The 20,166-nt window shown below is 40.1% G+C and overlaps 1 pseudogene across 1 annotated transcript in view; it reads right to left on the bottom strand.

Moving 5' to 3' along the window:
- LOC306879929 (laminin subunit alpha-2-like) overlaps positions 1–20,166 on the bottom strand; it is a 225,482-nt pseudogene that overhangs the window by 70,970 nt on the left and 134,346 nt on the right. The window contains exons 27-28 of the transcript in view: positions 15,858–15,992; positions 13,753–13,877 (exon numbers count right to left, since the gene is read on the bottom strand). The product of the transcript in view is annotated as a laminin subunit alpha-2-like (transcript). The remainder of the gene's footprint in view (positions 1–13,752; positions 13,878–15,857; positions 15,993–20,166) is intronic.

Genomic DNA, 20,166 nt, shown 5'->3' with positions numbered 1-20,166 from the left:
GAGCTATATTGTGATTAATAATTTAGTAATTATTATTAAGAAAATAATCGGGGGAAAATATGTGTAGGATATCAGAGACTGAATCAGACAATTTTAAGATGCATCAGAACACTGAAACCTGAGGAGCTGGAATGCAGAGAGGCCTTAAGGAACAGGACGTCATAAATCTAGTTGGAAGCAAGCAACTCCTAACTTAGCAAGCCTCTTTCACCAAACAACTTGCAACACTGAAACAAACGAACACTTATTGATAATTCCAATTCAAGAAGGAGACTGTCAAATTTGTTGCAAGTAATCAAGACTGATGTTCACACGTAAACCTGTGATAGAAAATCATTAGCTACAGACTCTTTCGGGCGTGTCTCCACACATAAAAGACCGTCCAAACCAACATTCCTTCTCTAAAGAACATGCATTCGTTCTCCTTAGAACTATACAAAAACTTTCTTCTCCATATGCACATAAAATCATCCATAAAGGACAATTTTATGTTGTACCCACATATCATGTTTTAATCAAATAATATGTATGTCTTTTTAATCATTATTGAATAGCTCGAGTCTTAAAGATAAATATTGCATATTTAGTATGTATGAGCTCGAAAATTCATGCTGTGAATGTTTCTTCCAATCAATTCTTTGTCAAATGCATCATAGTCTTATTATGAAATCATGTTCAAAAAGGTATACTTTGCCAAAGCCTGTAAAATTCGGACCATGTGACTGATAACAAGCTGATTTATGATGTGAAGAACACACCCTAGCTAAGCAAGAACAGTATCTAATTGGTCAAGACGTCCAGATGGGACGGTCCAGAAGCTGAGTTTAAAACCTCAGGACATCGTAAAATTCTCTCTCTCTGTTACATCACTCTTACTCTTCTCTCTGACTCTCGTACCCTTGTCCCTCTCACCGCGTGCTCTGGCCTCATGTGCCATAATGAGAAGGAAAACAACTTAGTCTCGTTACATCATTTTATTTTATTATTTTACGTTAGTTTTTTTTTCTTTCCGTGGAGTTTCGTGTATTAATGTAAGTTTGATACAAAGTCCAGCTTCGACTGCACTTCTTCAAACGTCCAGCAAGCCAACGCCCAAAGACGTCACTTCAAAGACTACTGAACTTCCAGCCAATCAGACACTTCGGGGAACCCCCTGTCTGCAACGACGACACAACCCCCGTTACACAGGCAAAGCAAGCAACACGCCTCCAGATTCTAACAGGTTCTAATTGGTGTATTTAATATAAATTTTAGCCTCATTGAGAAACTCAAAGCGAGGGTTAAATAAGTGATTGATGGTTGTTCAGGTCTATGCAATTGAACATATTGCTGTAAACTTGGGATTTCACATTTCCATTCTCTTAAACTCATCCTTTCCTCACTTTCTCTCTTTCTGCAACGTGTGAATGTGTGAATGCTTGTGTTCATGTGTTAGATTAGTTTATGTCTTAGGTTTATATAAATAAAATCTGATTTATATTTTAAAAGAGAAGTATCTTGTGTTTTCTGCTCACAAGTTAATGCCTTAATCTGTCGATTTCGTTACTGTGCTATTTAATAGTGTTTTCACTATATTTTGGATTTTAATATCCAGTACAGAGTTTGTCATACGGCTCGTTCAGTGAATCGCCGTAACACTGATTCTGTTCAAATCCCTATAAAATCATAAATGATTCCCTTTGAGCTAAATTAAACTATATTAATATTAGGGGTGTGCTCAAAATATCGATTCTTAGATACATACCGATATAATAAAAAAAGATACAGTATCGATATTCTAGCCCTTAGTATCGATACTCCGCCCAGCCATTAGGGGGCGCAGCGGCGCCCGCGAGTTTCAAAAAAACTAATGGAAAATGTTAAAGCAAGATGTAGCATTTAAAGGTGCCATAGAATGAAAAACTGTCTTTACCCTGGCATATTTAAATAATAACAGTTCTGTACATGGAAATGACATACAGTGAGCCTCAAACACCATAGTTTTCTCCTTCATATGTAAATCTCGTGATTAAAAAAGACCACTGAAAAACAGGCGAATCAGAACATAACACCGACTGTGACGCAACAGTCGGGATCACTACGCCCCCAACATTTGCATAAACCCGCCCTTGTTCTAAGCCGGCCGAACCATCAGAAGCTCTGCAGGTATTGTAAATAAACAAGCGCGGACAACAGCGAAAATAACAAAATAAATGTTATGTTCCAGGCCGTGCAGGGGGTGTGAAGTGCAGGGATGGGTTGGTGTCTGTATTCAGAAAGGCACAGAAAGCAAATAACGCGAGCCACTAAAGGGACATGGTTAGCTCCTTGCTAGCGGTAGCCTGTTACAGTACATAAGATTTCACTCTCAGTAAGGAGAGATGAGGATGATGGCGAATGACTTACAGATCCTGAGCACCACTGACAAGCATCTGATCTTGTGAAATGTGTGGTAAGTACTGTTGCTCCATAATGTAAACATAGTTTGTGTGATCGCGTCTCTTGAAAGTGAAACTATAACGCGATCGATGGATCGTTCAAAAGCAGTTTCAATGCCTCGCATATTAATAACGGCTCCCTGATGCCCTCGTTTTATATACAGTATAATTACCCGACGATATAACTGCGAGAGAAAGTATTTAAATATATATTTTCCTCCCTGTGCTTCCTTCTTGCTGATGAGCCGTACTGTGAAACAGCCAATCAGAGCAGAGCTCATTATTATTCATGACCCTGCCAAATAAGCCAATAACAGACCGTTTCATTCTAGGGAGAAATCCTAGGGTTGTAAATGGACATGTAAAATCGTTTCTGGAGATTTTTTGCCCTTACTTAAGCCACATACCTTCTGTGTAGATATCAGAGAACAATTTAAAATACTGTATCAATGCATTCTATGGCACCTTTAAGTGATTTCATAGTGAAATATGTTATGGCAGTACATGGTGTCACAAAAAGAATTATAAGAAGATTTAATAAGAAGTTAAGAATAATAAGAAGATTTTGTGCTTGTGTGAGCTCAGACTGTACCCTTGGAAAGTTAAATGTTGACTTGTGGTAATTTCCAGATTAATACAATTTGTGTACAATTAATCAGAGCACTTAAAGTTGCAAATATTTAAGCAAAATGCACTTTGTTATAATGCACTTTTGTTTTCATTAAATTGAAGAAAAATGCAGAGTTCTGTTTGTTGAGTAAATGTGTTCAGCATTAACTAATTGGCTCTGGCCCATGTATTTTTATTGAATCGTATCGAATCGTGTCACATTGTATCAAATCGTATCGAGACAGCTCTGTATCGAGGTACGTATCGAATCGTGACCTGTGTATCGAGGTATGTATCGTATCGCCAGGTTCTCCAAGGTATACAGCCCTAATTAATATTAATATTATAAAATGTAATAAACCCCTACATATGCAATATTGCTTGGTGATGTCTTTTCTCTGGGTAGCCTTGGATTATCCAGATAGTGTCAGATAGTTCGAACACATGACCCTAGTGTTGGATTTTACTCCTGTCTGCTCGATTGCTCCTGTCTGCCGTTCTGCTGAGAGGTTTGCGATTATAGCTCCATGTAGCTTCATTTTCTGCTGAATTTTACTATCACTCTCTGTTGTTTAAAGTAATAAAATGTAGCTTAATTCCCTCCATATTTCTAATATTATCTATCAAACTAATTGGACTAATTTGATCGTTCGCTTTTAATCTAAAAGCGTGTGCCATGCGTTAGCATTCGTTAGCTGTTCATTCGCGTTTCTATTCGTGCCTATTATTGTTTTCTTTTTTCTCGCTCCTTTTCATCTCTCTCTCTCGCTCCATTTGAACTCACAAGTTCATCAAACAACAGTGGTAAGTAAATCATTCCTCTATCACAGTGAGTAATGGCTTCTCCTTCTCTTGTTATTTGCACTTTATGTCACATGTATAGTTTATCTCTCTCTGTCGGCGATGAGGGATTCACGTGATAAATGCAAGGATATAGTTAGGCTGACAGAGAAGATTTTAGAACTAAAGACACGCATCCAAACTTTAGTTGAGGACAGTAAGAATGTGAGGGCTGTACATACTGCTTTGGATGCGACTAGCTCAGCGAGTCCTGTACATTGTTCGGTTCCGGTAGAGCTCGTGCAGCAGGGCAACTGGTGACTGTGAGGCGCATAGTCACGGGTCAAAACACCGCTCTTCCGTTCCGATCAAAACATCAAACAGGTTCTCCCCACACAGTGACGCACCCACTGAGAAACCTGATGAAAGTGCTCTAGTAATTGGCAATTCTATTGTACAGAACGTGAAAATAGAGACAAGAGCCACCATAGTCCATTGTTTACCGGGAGCCAGAGCACCTGACATCTTGGCAAATTTAAAAGTGCAGGCTAATGCTAAATGGAAATTCAGTAAGATTGTTATTCACGTCGGCGCTAATGATGTTCGACTTCGCCAGTCGGAGATCACTAAAAATAATGTTAAAGAGGTGTGTGAACTTGCAAGTAAGATGTCAGACACTGTAATATGCTCTGGTCCCCTTCCTGCTTACCGGGGTGACGAGATTCATAGCAGACTGATGTCACTCAATGGCTGGATGTCTAAGTGGTGCCCACAGAATAACACAGGTTTTATGGACAATTGGACAAGTTTTTGGGGCAGACCTGACCTGCTGTAAAGAGATGGTGTTCATCTCTCCTGGGGTGTTGCCGCTCTTCTCTCTAGAAATATGGCACATAGTCTTAGAGTACGTACTTGACTAACTGGGGCCCAGGTCAGGAAGCAGACAGACTGGCTGAACCGACCGTCTGCTAGCCACCTCACGTCACAGAAGTCAGTTAATTCTCAGCACAGAGACTCCTTCACCTAGATATCACACTATAGAGACTGTGTCTGTTCCCCGAACTAGAAAATACAGAAAACGTCCAAACCAAATTAAGAGTAAAATTCTAATTGATGTTCAACAAATAAAAAATGTTTACAATACAGAGAAACAATTGATAAAACTTGGCTTACTGAATTGATCAAAGATCATAACCTAGATTTGCTCTGTTTGACAGAAACATGGCTAAAACCAGATGAATACATTACTTTAAACGAGTCCACCCACCAAGATTACTGCTATAAAAATGAGCCATGTCCAAAAGGTAAAGGGGGAGGTGTTGCTACAATTTATAGCAATATTCTCTGTATTTCTCAGAGGGCAGGCTTTAAGTATAACTCGTTTGAAGCTATGGTGCTGCGTATTACATTATCTAGAGAAACACGTGTTAGTGATAAATCCCCTGTGATGTTTGTACTGGCTACTGTATACAGGCCACGAGGGCACCATACAGACTTTAATAAAGAATTTGCTGATTTTCTATCTGAGTTAGTACTGGCTGCAGATAAAGTCTTAATTGTTGGCGATTTTAATATCCATGTCGATAATGAAAAAGATGCATTAGGATCAGCATTCATAGACATTCTGAACTCTATTGGGGTTAGACAACACATTTCAGGACCTACTCATTGTCGAAATCATACTCTAGAGTTAATACTGTCACATGGAATTGATGTTAGTGGTGTTGAAATTCTGGAGCAAAGCGATGATATCTCAGATCATTATCTAGTCTTGTGTAAACTCCATATAGCTAAAACTGTCAATTCTACTCCTTGTTACAAGTATGGTAGAACCATCACTTCTACCACAAAAGACTGCTTTGTAAGTAATCTTCCTGATTTATCTCAATTCCTCAGCATATACAACAGTGCAGAAAATCTTGATGATGTAACAGAAACTATGGACTCTACAGTGGACAACTACAGTTGCTCCTTTACGCTTAAGGAAGATCAAAGAAAACAGTCTGACTCTGTGGTATAATGAGCACACTTGCACCCTAAAGAGAGCAGCCCGGAAAATGGAGCGCAGCTGGAGGAAAACAAAACTAGAGGTATTTCATATAGCTTGGCGGGAAAATACCCTATCCTACAGAAAAGCATTAAAAACTGCTAGAGCTGATTACTTTTCATCTCTTCTAGAAGAAAACAAACATAACCCCTGGTATTTATTCAATACAGTCACTAAATTAACGAAAAATAATGCATCAACAGGTGTTGGCATTCCCCAAGCACAGTAATAATGACTTTATGAACTACTTTACTTCCAAGATCGATACTATCAGAGAAAAAAATTGTAATCATGCAGCCGTCAGCTACATTATCGCATCAGATAGTGCACTATATATCCCCCGAGGAACAAGCCACACATTGTTCCACTCATTCTCTACTATAGCAGAGGAAGAATTGTATAAGCTTGTTAAATCATCTAAACCAACAACATGTATGTTAGACCCTATTCCATCTAAACTACTAAAAGAGCTGCTTCCAGAAGTCATAGATCCTCTTTTGGCTATTATTAATTCATCATTGTCATTAGGATATGTCCCCAAAACCTTCAAATTGGCTGTAATTAAACCTCTCATTAAAAAAAACACAACTTGACCCCAAAGTTCCAGTTAATTACAGACCGATATCAAATCTCCCTTTTCTGTTAAAGATACTAGAAAAGGTAGTATCCTCACAATTATATGGTATCTGTCAGGAATTCCAGTCAGGATTTAGACCGTATCATAGTACTGAGACTGCTCTCATTAGAGTTACAAATGACCTGCTTCTATCATCTGATCGTGGTTGTATCTCTCTATTAGTGCTACTGGATCTTAGCGCTGCGTTCGACACTATCGACCACAACATTCTTTTGAATAGACTAGAACACTTTGTTGGCATTAGTGGAAGTGCCTTAGCATGGTTCAAATCGTACTTATCTGACCGCCATCAATTCGTAGCAGTGAATGAAGAGGTACCGCAAGGCTCAGTACTAGGGCCGTTACTTTTCACGCTTTACATGTTACCCTTGGGAGATATTATCAGGAGACATGGTGTTAGCTTTCACTGTTATGCTGATGATACTCAGCTCTATATTTTTTCGCGGCCCGGTGAAACACCAAATTGAGAAACTAACGGAATGCATAGTCGATATAAAAAACTGGATGACGAGTAACTTCTTACTGCTAAATTCTGAAAAAAAGAGAGGTGCTAATTATCGGACCTAAAATCCCCACATGTAATAACCTAGAACACTATCTAACACTTGACGGCTGCTCCGTCATTTATTCTTCATCAGTTAGGAACCTAGGTGTGCTGTTTGATAGCAATCTTTCATTTGAAAGCTATGTTTCTAGCATCTGTAAAACTGTGTTTTTCCATCTCAAAAACATATCTAAATTGCGACCTATGTTCTCAACGTCAAATGCAGAAATGCTAATTATGACCTCATGGTTAGACTATTGTAATGCTTTATTGGGTGGTTGTTCTGCACGCTTGATCAACAAACTACAGCTGGTCCAAAATGCAGCAGCTAGAGTTCTTCCTAGAACCAGGAAGTGTGACCATATTAGCCCGGTTCTGTCAACACTGCACTGACTCCCTATCAAACATCGTATAGATTTTTAAATCTTGTTAACTACTTATAAAGCCCTGAATGGCTTAGCTCCTCAGTACCTGAGCGAGCTCTTATCACATTATAGTCCTCCATGTCCGCTGCGTTCTCAAAATTTGATAATACCTAGAATATCAAAATCAACTGCAGGCGACAGATCCTTTTCCTATTTAGCACCCAAACTCTGGAACAATCTACCTAACACTGTTCGGGAGGCAGACACACTCTGCCAGTTTAAATCTAGATTAAAGACACATTTCTTTAACCTGGCTTACACATAACACACTAATACGCTCCTATTATTCAAATCCATTAAAGGATTGTTAGGCTGCATTAATTAGATCAACCGGAACCAGGAACACTCCCCATAACACACGATGTACTCGTTACATCGTCAGAAGAATGGCATCTATGCTAATATTTGTCTGTTTCTTTCTCATTCTGTTTCTCAGTCCGTGTCCGGATCAGATGGTGGATCAGCGCTGGGAGATGGTGTCTCCCTGATCGTCTGCAGAGGCCGGGACACCTGGATGAGCCCCAGCACATATCCCCAGTGAAGACCTTGACTTACAGTTTTTTACCATTGCCATGACTCTACAGAGCCCACGTAGTTGTCATAGCCTTGCCTTGCCTTGCCTTGTGTGTTTTCTCGTGTTTTGATTCTTGCTCGTGTTAAGCCTTTGCCTTGCCGTTCAGACTCTGGTTGCACCTCCTATGGACTATTGCTTGAGTACCTGGATTATCTCTCTGCCTTGCCCTGTTGGATATTGTTCGCCGGTAAAGACCCACGCTTGCCCTAGGATTACTCTTGTATTTTGCCTGTGCCATATCCATTTGCTGTTGTTTGACCCTGCCTGTGATTTGACTGTTTATTAATAGAAGCTTGCAATTGTATCCGCTTGCCTCAAGTCTCGTTCGCCACGTTATAGAATACTCAGACACACAAGGATCCAGCGGCCAGGTATGGACCCATTCGACCAGCTGCTTGACCTACGACAAGGGAGTTCATCCATTGAGGAGTACGTCACTCAATTTTGTGAGTTATCTTATAGGGTACCTTTTGATGAGGTCGTATTAAAGGACATTTTCCGTTTTGGAACAAGTGAGCCCATAAAGTCATGTTTACATGAGGGGACGTTTAATTGTAGTTTAAAGGATTATGCTATGCTTTGATGTGTGCTGGCTCTTTGTTCACTGTGGGTGTCGTGGATGAGGATCGCGACACTGCATCTATGACTGAAATGGTGGCTGCACCAGAGCGCACTCACAAAATGGCGGTGACAGTGGAGCCCGTTCACAAAATGGCGGCCACAACAACACCCCATCATGTCATTGCTGCCAGTCATGAGTCAATTCAAGTCAGTTGATGTTCAAGAGTCAAGCCTAGTCACCATTGATCGTCATGAGCTAAGTCAAGTCACCGTTGATCGTCACGGGTAAAGTCTCAGCTGATCATCACGAGTCAAGCCATGTCTCAGCTCATCATCCACAGTCTCTCCACATCTCAGCTCATCATCCAGAGTTTCTTCACGTCACAGCTGATCAGCCAGAGTCTTACTGATGCTGCAGAACCTCTTGGGGTAGTGTCACTCGCTGCTGTGCTCTCCAACGTGATGGAAATCGCTGCAGCTTCTTCAGGAGGTTCTTCAGCATGTGCCACCACCTCTGAAGCGGTGGTGCTCACTTCAGCTCCTTGTATGGTGGTGGCGCCCAGCAATTTACTCTCAGTCTGTCGTGTTGCGATCAAAGAGACCGTTACTGAACTCTCCCTGTGTCTGGAGTTTACCACTGTAGAACCTCCAGAGGTGGCGGCAACTGCCGCAGAACATCCAGAGGTATCAGTGGTATACACCTATCAATCCTCGTCCTGCCCTGTCACGGCTATGGAGGCTGTCTGTGAATCCTCGTCCTGCCCTGTCACGGCTATGGAGGCCATCTGTGAATCCTCGTCCTGCCCTGTCACGGCTATGGAGGCCCTCTGTGAATCCTCGTCCTGCCTTGTCACAGCTAAGGAGGCCGTCTGTGAATCCTCGTCCTGCCCTGTCACGGCTATGGAGGCCACCTGTGAACTCACGCCCTGTCCTGTTACGGCTAAGGAGGCCATCTCCGAACTCTCGTCCTGTTTTGAATCAGCCTTGAAGGCTGATTGTGATCTGTCTGATGCTGATTTTGAACTCTCTGTCCTGCCCGTTTCTGTCAATCTGTCCGATCATGAACTGTCAGTCTGCCCAGGATCAACCTATGAATCAGTTGTTGAATTGTCTGTCTGTCCCAATTCCCCTAATGAGACTAATGTTGAACCACCTGTTTGTCCAGTTCCTAATAAGAGACCTGTTATCTGCCCCATTAGTCCAGTTGTGAGTCCAGAAACCATAGATGCACTACATGTTTATCCTGTTAACCCTGTCATTGCCAAGGAGGTCACTAATGAACAGCCTATTCATCCCGTGTCACTCAATGATCTGACTTCTGAACTATCTGTCTGTCCCATTTCTACCAATGCATTTAATTATGAACTGTCTAACGTCAGTCACTGATCTGTCTGCCCGTTCAGTGGTCACCAGAGAAACTTCTGATTAACTTTTTGTGTTCCCTGCCTTGGCCCTTCGGGCCACAAATGCTCTGTCTTTCTTGTGTGTCTCAGTGTTCCCTAGGTCTCATTTGTCCGTCATTTGGTGGTCTTCAGTTCCGCCTGCTCCGCACTGGTGGGCTCCTGCTCTGTCTGCTCCGCCGTGGAGGTCTTCTGGCCGGTCTGCTCCATACTGGTGGGCTCCCGCTCTATCTGCTCCACTGTGGAGGTCTTCTGCCCCGTTGTGGTGGTTGGCTTTCTGGCTCTGGTGGTCTTTTGCTCCGCCGTGGTGGTCTCCTGCTCCGTCTGCTCTGCTCTGGTGGGGTCCGGTTCCGTCTGCCCCACTCTGGTGGGCTCCTGTTCCGTCCTGATCTCCGGTTCCGCCCTGGTTTCCTTCTTCGTCCTGGCTTCCTGCTTCACCGGTTCTGCCTGGGTGTCCTGCTCTGCCGGCTCTGCCTCAGTCCCCGGTCTTCCCACTTCCACGTAGACCTACCAATAGCTGCTCGCATAAAATTCAAGGATTAATGTTTGCCTACAGAACCACCTCTGGCTCTACACCCCTTTATCTAAATTCAGTACTTCAGACTTATATGCCTCAAGAAGCTTGCGTTCTGCAAGTGAACGTCGCTTTATTGTTCATCCCAAAGAGGCACAAAATCACTTTCACAGACTTTTTCATTAATTGTTCCCATCTGGTGGAATGACCAGACCAACTCAATCCCAGTAGCTGAATCTTTAACCATCTTCAAGAAACGGCTAAAAACACATCTCTTCCATCTTTATTTGACCCTCTAACTCTAGCACTCTCTATTCTAACTCTATTTGATCTATCTGTCTTCTTTTTATCTATCTGACCCTCTAACACTAGCTTTCTTTTTTCTATTCTATCTACTTGTTCTCTAAAAAAAAAAAAAATTGTATCCTATTTTTCTAAAACAAAACTAGTTATACTAGCTTTTTCTATTCTACTTGTTTTCTTTTATATATATATATAAAAAAAAAACCTTGCTATGTGTACTGCGTTAGCGAGACTTCTCATAGCGCTTACATATTGTTGCTCTTTTGTTGGTTTTGATTGCTTCTATTGTCCACATTTGTAAATCGCTTTGGATAAAAGCGTCTGCTAAATGTAAATGTAAATTACAGCTGATTCCATCTAGGAAACACACTCAGGTGTCGGGGTTCTTTCAATCGCATGACTATATGATATACAGTAAAAGAGGATCTCTTTGGGCTGATCTTGTATGGAAAAGTGCACTCCTGCATAAATGTAAGATTTTAGAAAATCTGCACCAAAGACTGGTGCCAGAGAAAGGGGACGGGTGGGATACCAGACCACTTGCCAATATATGTGATCACATGGAACAATGTGGCATTCCACTATTCCCAGTGCAGTCAGAGCCTGGTTTGACTCACAATCGAGAATGGTGACTCTTTTTCTTGCCCCTTACTCCCCTTTCCTCAACCCCATTTGTTTTTCTGAGTCTGGAGATGGAAGGTTTTTGACCATCATCCACAGGGCCAAATGTCCCTCCAGGATGCAATAGATGCTGCATACCAAGACATCACAGCTGAACACTGCAGGGGTGGATAAGGCATACCAAAAGACTCTTCCCAAGATGCCTTGCCAGAAAAGATATCAGGTGTGATGTGGATGAGAACTGATGTCCTGTTGCAAATAAAGCCTTTACTGCAGCAATTCTGTCTCAGTGTCTTATTCCCCCATAAACTGTTCATTCTATAAATCTACGCTGAGATGGGTCATTCAAATTTTGTTTTGAATTTCTGCAGCAATAAGACAAAATACATGCATTTACTAAACCCAAAAAGAAAAAGAAACTGTAGTGTAAAACACAATATATGATCAATGCAATATACTGTCTATTGTATAAGGTCAGACCTGACACCTAAAATAATGCAGTTTCTGTAATTCCATTTGATGTTAGTGTTTTTATGATATTGTGCTGTGATTGACTTAATGTTCCTGTTGGAAGAGAACATATGTTAGTGTTTTGGAATAATAATTTGATTTTGAGACATGTTTGCAGTGTTTTGGTAGATGTACTGTATTGTGTTAGTGTATTATTGTAATTTGAAAATTAGAGTTGGAGTTTAGTTTGCAATGTGTGATTTTGAGCATGAAATTAACTGTTTTGTCAATTGTGTGTTGTAGGTGTGTTGGTGCGTTAAGAGTTTAGGAAAATTGTAAGAAGTATTGGAAAAAATGTCATAGTGATTGTAAAAAAACTATAAATACATTAAAACTTGAATACTACAATTGAATACATTAAAACTTGAATAATACTTGAAAACTAAAAATAAAAGAAAATAACTAAAATATAATAAAATACCTAACTACATAATACTATTATTGTTAGAAATTGCAACAATATAAAATAGAAATAAATACATTTATACATTTAACATTTTAATTAAAACAATAAGTAAACAATAATATACTGCCCACCTGTGGTGTAATTTTAGTGAGTCGAAAATGAAAAAACTTAAAGTGGCTTATAATGATGCTTTGAGAATTGTGCTTAAAATTCCTAGGTGGAGTAGTGCCAGTGAAATGTTTGTGTCTAATAATGTGCCCACTTTTAACGCTGTCTTAAGACATTTTATGTATGGATTCATGTGCAGACTGACAGGGTCTAAGAATATGATTATTATGTCCATAGCTGATGTTTCTAAGAGTGACACAAGGTACACATCTTGCTTTTGGAAACATTGGACCCGAAGCCTGTATATGTTTTAAATGATGCCTCATTTGCATCATTCTTAAATGTTTTGTATTGTTTTATATTTATGTATATATTTGTACTGTGTTGTCTCTATGGACCTCTGTGTCTTGAATAAAAGTTGATTGAATAAATAAACAATTATCTCCTGGTCAGAGGAGAACTGGCCACCCGACTGATCCTGGGTTCTCCCAAGGTTTTTTTTCTCCATTCTGTCACAGAGGGAGTTTTGGTTCCTTGCCGCTGTCTCCTCTGGCTTGCTCAGTTGGGGACACTTAATTTCTAATGATTAAGAGATGTTAAGTGCTTTGACACAATCTGTATTGTTAAAAGCGCTATACAAATAAAGGTGACTTGACTTGACTTGACTTTGGAATCTTCAGAAAACTTTAACTCAATTTTTATCAAAATCAATTCTGCTGACTCTATCACCTTCAAATCGTTGTAGCTCAGTTCGATTCCAACAAGTCATAAATAATTTTGAAGGTATTTTAATGGAGAATGTGGAAACAAATAGAATTACTAAACAAATTAGAAATGTGCTCATTTCGACTCATTTTGCCAGCACAGGTCACAAATGGGGTAGGTGTAGGGCAATAGAAAATATGGTTTGTACAGTACAATTATCATTATGCCTAATGAACTCATAAAACTTGAAAACCCAACATGTGTGCATGTGTGTGTGTGTGTGTGTCAGAGTGTGTGTGTGTGTGTGTGTGTGCGCGCTTTGCCCCATGTCCCCACTTTTCAAAACGCTTATGTTTTCGCTTATAAATCATACAGAGTGAGTTTTTTTGGGGAAAGTAGAAATGCACAGTCTCCTGTGAGAGCTAAGTTTAGGTGTAGGGTTGGTGTAGGGCAATAGCACATAGAGTTTGTTCAGTATAAAATCAATTACGCCTATGGGATGTCCCCACTTTTCACAAAAACAAACGTGTGTGTGACAGAGTGTGTGTGTGTGTGACAGAGTGTGTGTGTGTGTATGTGTGTGTCACATACGTGTTCTGCAGGTTGAGGAGTGGACAAGCACAGGGTTTGCAGTCGTCTGGAAAGCCGCGCACTACACCGTAAAACCCTGCAGCACATCGCTCACACTTATCGCCGACTGTGTTATGCTGACAATTCTAGTAGAACAAAACAGCATAAACACACATAACGCTTTATAACATGTAATAATACTGTTATAACTACAGCTGCCAATTTGATGCATTTAGCATGATTAATTTAATTTAATTTAAAAATAGTACTAAACACAATTGTGTTTACTGCACAATTAAATAATTATGTGTTGACTTTCTAACAGCTCACAGTAAGTAATATCATCATGTTATAGTAATTCTACTATAGTAGAGATACAACTAATTCAATGAAAGCCATATCCTATATTTCTTAACGCTTAAATGACTCCTAATTAAAGATGTTGCAAAATGTTAAACTCACATCAGACTCTTTGATAAGCATCTAGTTTTCACTTAACACAACAGATTGTATTTTTATTTATTTTTCTGAGAATTGTTTCAATCCCTTAAAACCATCCCTTATGACTTTTCATCTGTGACATCCGATCTTGTTTTTATTACTAATTTTGGGGAATCACTTACCCTTGCTTTGAACAAAACCAGCCAATATTAAAATATTTTAATTGTCACTGCTGCACTGATACCTGTGCTAGACAACACTATAAATACAGCTAAATCTAAGTATGTACACTTGTATCATTGTTTTATATCATCATATCATCCAGCCCTAAAACTGCTCCATGCTAAAGCTCTAAGATTGATTTATACAACTCTCTGTAAAACAGTTTTGAAACAAATCCATAATAGGGAATTTCATTTTTTTTTTTTCTTCAGTCTGCAGTCAGTGAAAACACATTTACTGAGAGCAGACGACACAGAATGAATGCAGAGCTCACAATCTTACAGAAATTTTACAGATGGAGCGCAATAGAATGCAGCAGAATGAAGGGTTTGATACTCACTTTTTAAGTTTAATTACACATAACATGACACTGGGTTTTTCATGCCTGTGCTTCATTTTTCCATCAAAATAATGCATGATAATATCTGTGAGTCATTTTCATTTTGGGACAGCAAATATTGATATACGCAATTAATTGCGATTCATCTGGTTTAAATTTAAATTGTTGCTTGATTGACAGCCCGAGTTTCAGCATGTAATCACATTGGTAAGACAACAGATGTGTAATGCTGCGACAAGAAAACAGCTTACTTTCATTACATATAGAATCGATACAAACGCAGTTTTTCAATGAACACATAAAGCTCTCTCTTAATCTTGTTAAAATGCAACATTATGAACAGAAAGCTGGGCCCATTTAAGAGATTTGCATTTCTGAAGTTGCCCAAGTCACACACCAAGAATGAGAGGAAAAACAGAGAGAAAGAGGCACAGAGGAGCGGCAGCTTTCAGAGTGGAGTGTAATCAGACTGCTGAAGTTGCGCTTTACTGGTCCGTGTCGCTCTGAAACTTTCATTAACTTCCTGTGTACCTCAATTACTCAAATTACCCCCCTACACACTCGTTTACCATTTTCAATTTGCAAAAACCCATAAAATGCAAATGATATTGCTATTAGCATGCATGCAATTGAAGGCAGAGGGTCGACTGTTTGATGCACAACTCTGGAAAAGCTGTTTGGAGAAGAGTTTGACTGCATGTCCATTTAGCACTTGACTAATGGACTCAACGGACCTGATTATTCTAATGTGCTTCACTTGTACCTCTTTTGCACTAATGCTGTGCTGGATCCAGTCTGGCCCAATCTAGATTTCCATAGCAGAAATGCAGGTTCTGGGCAGCTCTTTTGTCATTACTTGGCCTGGAAATGCAAGCCAGTTCTGAGAGCGGTTCAAAGACGCCCTGGCTGAAAACTGGCTCCAGCACCATTTAGTTGAAAACTGAATACTGGATAACTGGCATCTGCGGTGGCTCATTGATACCATTGCTGAGATATTCTGAATGCAATGCTACTTCAGCTCTTCACCAATGGGCGACACTCACGTAAACCAATCCAATCAGGAAGGACATGATCCACTCAGAGTAATGCTGCTCACAAACGCTTTCTTTAAGGGTGTACGTACCTGGCAGACGGCTGTTTCAGGATCACAAGAGTCACTGTGTCCACTGCACTGGCACCGGACACATATGCCAAATCCCGCTCTGGACGTGGCTCCACCGGCATGAACAGAGAGCCTGTAGAACCCAGCCGCACATTCCTACAGCAGGCATATAATTATTCACACGCACACACCATACTACATCAGGAGGATCTTACAGCAACACCTCACAATAAAATTATATATTCATCATATTAATGTGAAACTAAAGGGGTGTTTACACAACACTGTTTTCAACTAAACAGGAAAAATGTATGTGCTTTGGTCATTCATTTACACAACAATTGCAGTTTGGCTGCCTGAATACACAAACTTTAAAAAAAAATAGGTTTCAAAGTGCAAGTTTTTGAAAATGATACTGCTATTGTCTCAGTATAAACTACAAAACGTAAATTTGTGAAAACTGTGTAGAAATAGGCCTATGACCAGTTTGATGATAAACCACAAAAGTGCCGACAGAAATACGATTTCATATTTTAAGCATTATTAAACCCGTATTTGATTATCACATTTTGAAAAACTTGAGGTAAATATTGCTCAAGAGTAAAGCAAAGTTAGTAAAAGTCTCACGCAGGCACAACAGTGTAGGTTTGTTTTTGTGTGAAAACATGACGGAAGACAGAGTACTGAAAGAAATTCTATGAAAGAATGTATGAATTAATTAATTCTATGAATGCATAAGAGAAAACCGTCTGTATTCAGAAACGTGTCGATGGCATTTGCTTTTCATCTTCCCTCCGTGTAATGACCATGACATTTTTGGTCACTATAATCATGATAGGAAATTCCATTTAATGTCTAAAATGGTGACATGTTACGCGTTTAGTCTATAGGAATGCACAGGCGCATAATGTTTCTTTACAAAGAGACATCGCTAACTACTGGCCTGGCATGAATATAAAGTACTGTTAGACAATTTTGCTGATCTGTGTAAACAGGGATCATTTTGACAATGTTGTCATTTGTATGTAAAAATCTTTAAAAATGCAAAGAAAAAACTTTTCCATTTTTAATATAAAGTTGTTGTGTAAACATACCTTAATGCAGACTAGATATTTTTCTTTCATAATACAACAAATGATTATATAAATGGCCATGTTGCATGGCATTGTTGGATTATAGTGTTTTCATAGTGTCCCTTTGACAGGGCATTTGGGCTTTACTTTCTTAGCCACCTTTCTCCAATTCACATCTCCAATTCGTGTACAATTACCACGTCCCCTAGTGGCAATCACACAGAACTTTTTAACTGGTCATAAAGCAGCATTTACCCTCTGCTTATTTACGATGGTAAAATTAATGAATAATAACTGTACGAATATTTCCACACAAAACAAATGATGGCCAATACATTTGAAGGAAAAACATAGTATAACATTTCAGTGCATAAATATTGGTAATTGTCTCGCGCTAATACTTTTGTAGTCTAGCTGCCAATATTTGAATATTTCAACATGTCTGAAGTTTCAACATGTCTGAAGTCCAAAACGTTTTGCATATACATACAGTCAGAACTTTACTCAGCTCCTGTACTGCTCACCATTGGAAATGAATGAGTTTTGGTCTGTCGTTTGTGTAGGAAAGTCAAAAAGTTGCTTTAGCCGGGGTGATGGTGGTGTTACAGTTGTTACAGTTTTAGTATAGACATTATATGTACTTATGGTTAGTAATTAACTCTTATTGAGTGCAAGTTAGGATCAGAATTACTCTACATTTCACTGTATGTTGCATTTTATAGTAAAATAAAACAATCAGTTAAATGTGTTTCTGGTAAACTTTATGTGCTTTCAGAACCTGACAATGGTGACAACATCGACTCATAGATATTATAACAAATAGTAAAACACGAATCTGTACAATTTGTTCATTCTGCAGCACGTGTTAGCATAGTACTGTGGAGTTTGGATATGACACTACTACAGTTAATGTATAGATATGCAAGAGGTTACAGACACACATAATTATTGTCATTCAGCTAGTAAGCATGAACGTGCTGCAAATCCACACTGAAAATTGTTATACCGTAGACCAGCACGTCCATACAGGGGAAAAATAGTCCTCCGCTGAAACCATAGCAACACTCCCTCTCACCCTCGCTCTTCAAAATTAATTGTGTCAATTTAGTACACCATCTGTTCAGGGTGAACTTGCTAAACGCCTGTTTAAAAATACTTTATTAAGCACAGTATGGAGCATTTCAGAATTAGGGCCATCTGTCTCCACGCGGCCTCGTCCAGCCTGAATGTGAACAACTGACACTCGCTGATCTGTAATCGGTGTCTCGCACACTTGATCTTGTTAAAGATCTCACACGAGCGCTTTGTGGGCGGAGACTGGCGGCGAGAAAGTGCTTTAACACATTAACAGTCTGAGAAGCAGAAACACTTGCTGTAATGATGAGCAGCGTGCAGTGATACACCCAGCTGTTCGTCTATCCACACTCGGCCTGATTTCCAGAGCTGCTGTGTTTCTAGAGCCCTGTTATGAAAGGGCACGTCAGCATCGCTCAAAGTGGCTTCATTATTGTGACAAGGACATCACGTTAAATCTGTTTGGAAACCGCATTACTTTACTGGGACTTTTCATAGTTGCTTTTTGTAATGTCATTTTTATTTTATTGTTTTGTTTTTTGGACTGTTTATATATTCTAGAACAAAGCCAGCATACATGGCTTACAATAACTATATACAAGCCAAGGTTTGCATAAAAAAAAAAAAAAACACTCTGGGGGTGACAAGCCACATTTATACACACCTGAAATACCAACCATTTATCTTTCTCTATATTTTAGTCTATCTAGTTATTATATAAGAAAGTTTCTCAATAAATTCTGACAATGCCTTAATTGTTCTAGGTTTAGCTCTGTTAATTCTTGCTGTTGAACCCTCTAACAGCGCAATATTTTTTAGTTCAATAAGTCACATTTTGTCAGCTAGGAATGTGGGTTCAAACCAAATTTTAAAAATTACCTTCTTGGCTGCAGTTAGTGCGGTGTGAAGCATTCTACGTTGGTAAATGTTCAAATTAAGATCAGAATCATCATTCAGCAAACAAATATTGGGATGTTTAGGAATAAACCTTTTGCAAAGTTCTGAGACCATAAGAAACACCTTATTCCAAAATGTACTGATAAGTGGACAGTCAAAGAACATGTGCATATAGGTATTTGAATTACATAATGTACATAAAGGAGTAGGCAAGTACTTCATTCTGTGTAACACATATAGTGTTGCATAGGCCTTGTGAATCAGTTTAAAGTGGCTTTTTGTACTGTTAAGAACAACAGATTGAGTTCAATCTCAGCCGTACTATGTAATAAATATAAAACATAAATGTGTGTCCTTAGTTTCCCTTTCGATATTTCACTCGTATTGCGTCGCTAGACGCTTATGGGGGAAACTCCTTTTCCTCTGAGGACTGAAGCCTTTACAATCATGCAGTGTAGACAAAATGCAGTGTGGCCATTGGTTCATGCAGTGGTTAAAAAACAAACCAATGGCTCGGCAGCAGAGCTGCACAAGCCTATGGCGATGAGGCCCACCAGAGCCCACTAGAATGGGTGGGGCTATATGGCTTTCTAAGCGGGCATTTCGCCATAGGATCTCAGATCAATTCTCCTTCAGTGACGATGATATTCCCTTCGCTGATCCTCAGGACTTGAGCACTCGCCGTTGACATGCCTCGCTGCAGATAGAAGCTGCCTTTTCTTTCCTGCGCCTCCCGCCACCTTCAGCGTTCAGCGCAGTTTCAAATGTCATTGCTTTTCGTGCAGGATCTCACTGCATGATGGCGATGGCCACTCAGAGTGCGTTTCCTGCCTGGGTAAACCCCACACAGAAGCCGTTCTGACCGAGATAGACTGTTCACACTGCGTGAACATGAGTCTCTCTACTGTGCGCTCAGATCGCTTTCTTTTTAGAGAGCAAATCCGCCCCTCACGTCCCCCGTTTTCTTCCTCCCCAGGGGCCTGTGAGGAAAAAACAGCGGGGCAAAGGGACTAAGTGCTCAGCCATGCGTGAACTCACGCCGACCCAGATCTCGCATGCCTCGCCTCTACTAAGCAGAGAAGATTCTCCCGTCCTCTTCGAGCACACAGACCAGCGTCCCTCGGCTGATGCGAGCGACATGGTCTTGTTCGGTGCAATGGAGGACGAGCCATTAGATGACAGCATGTCTCTAATAGCCTCAGACATGGAGATGTCAGGCTCTACTGCTGACCCCGCCCCTTTATCGTCTGCAGATCCCAGCGACATCAAGCCAGGGATGGATGCCA

Source organism: Barbus barbus, assembly GCF_936440315.1.
Source record: "Barbus barbus genome assembly, chromosome: 14".
Classification (NCBI taxonomy): Eukaryota; Metazoa; Chordata; class Actinopteri; order Cypriniformes; family Cyprinidae; genus Barbus; species Barbus barbus.
This window is presented reverse-complemented; position numbering and strand designations above follow the sequence as displayed.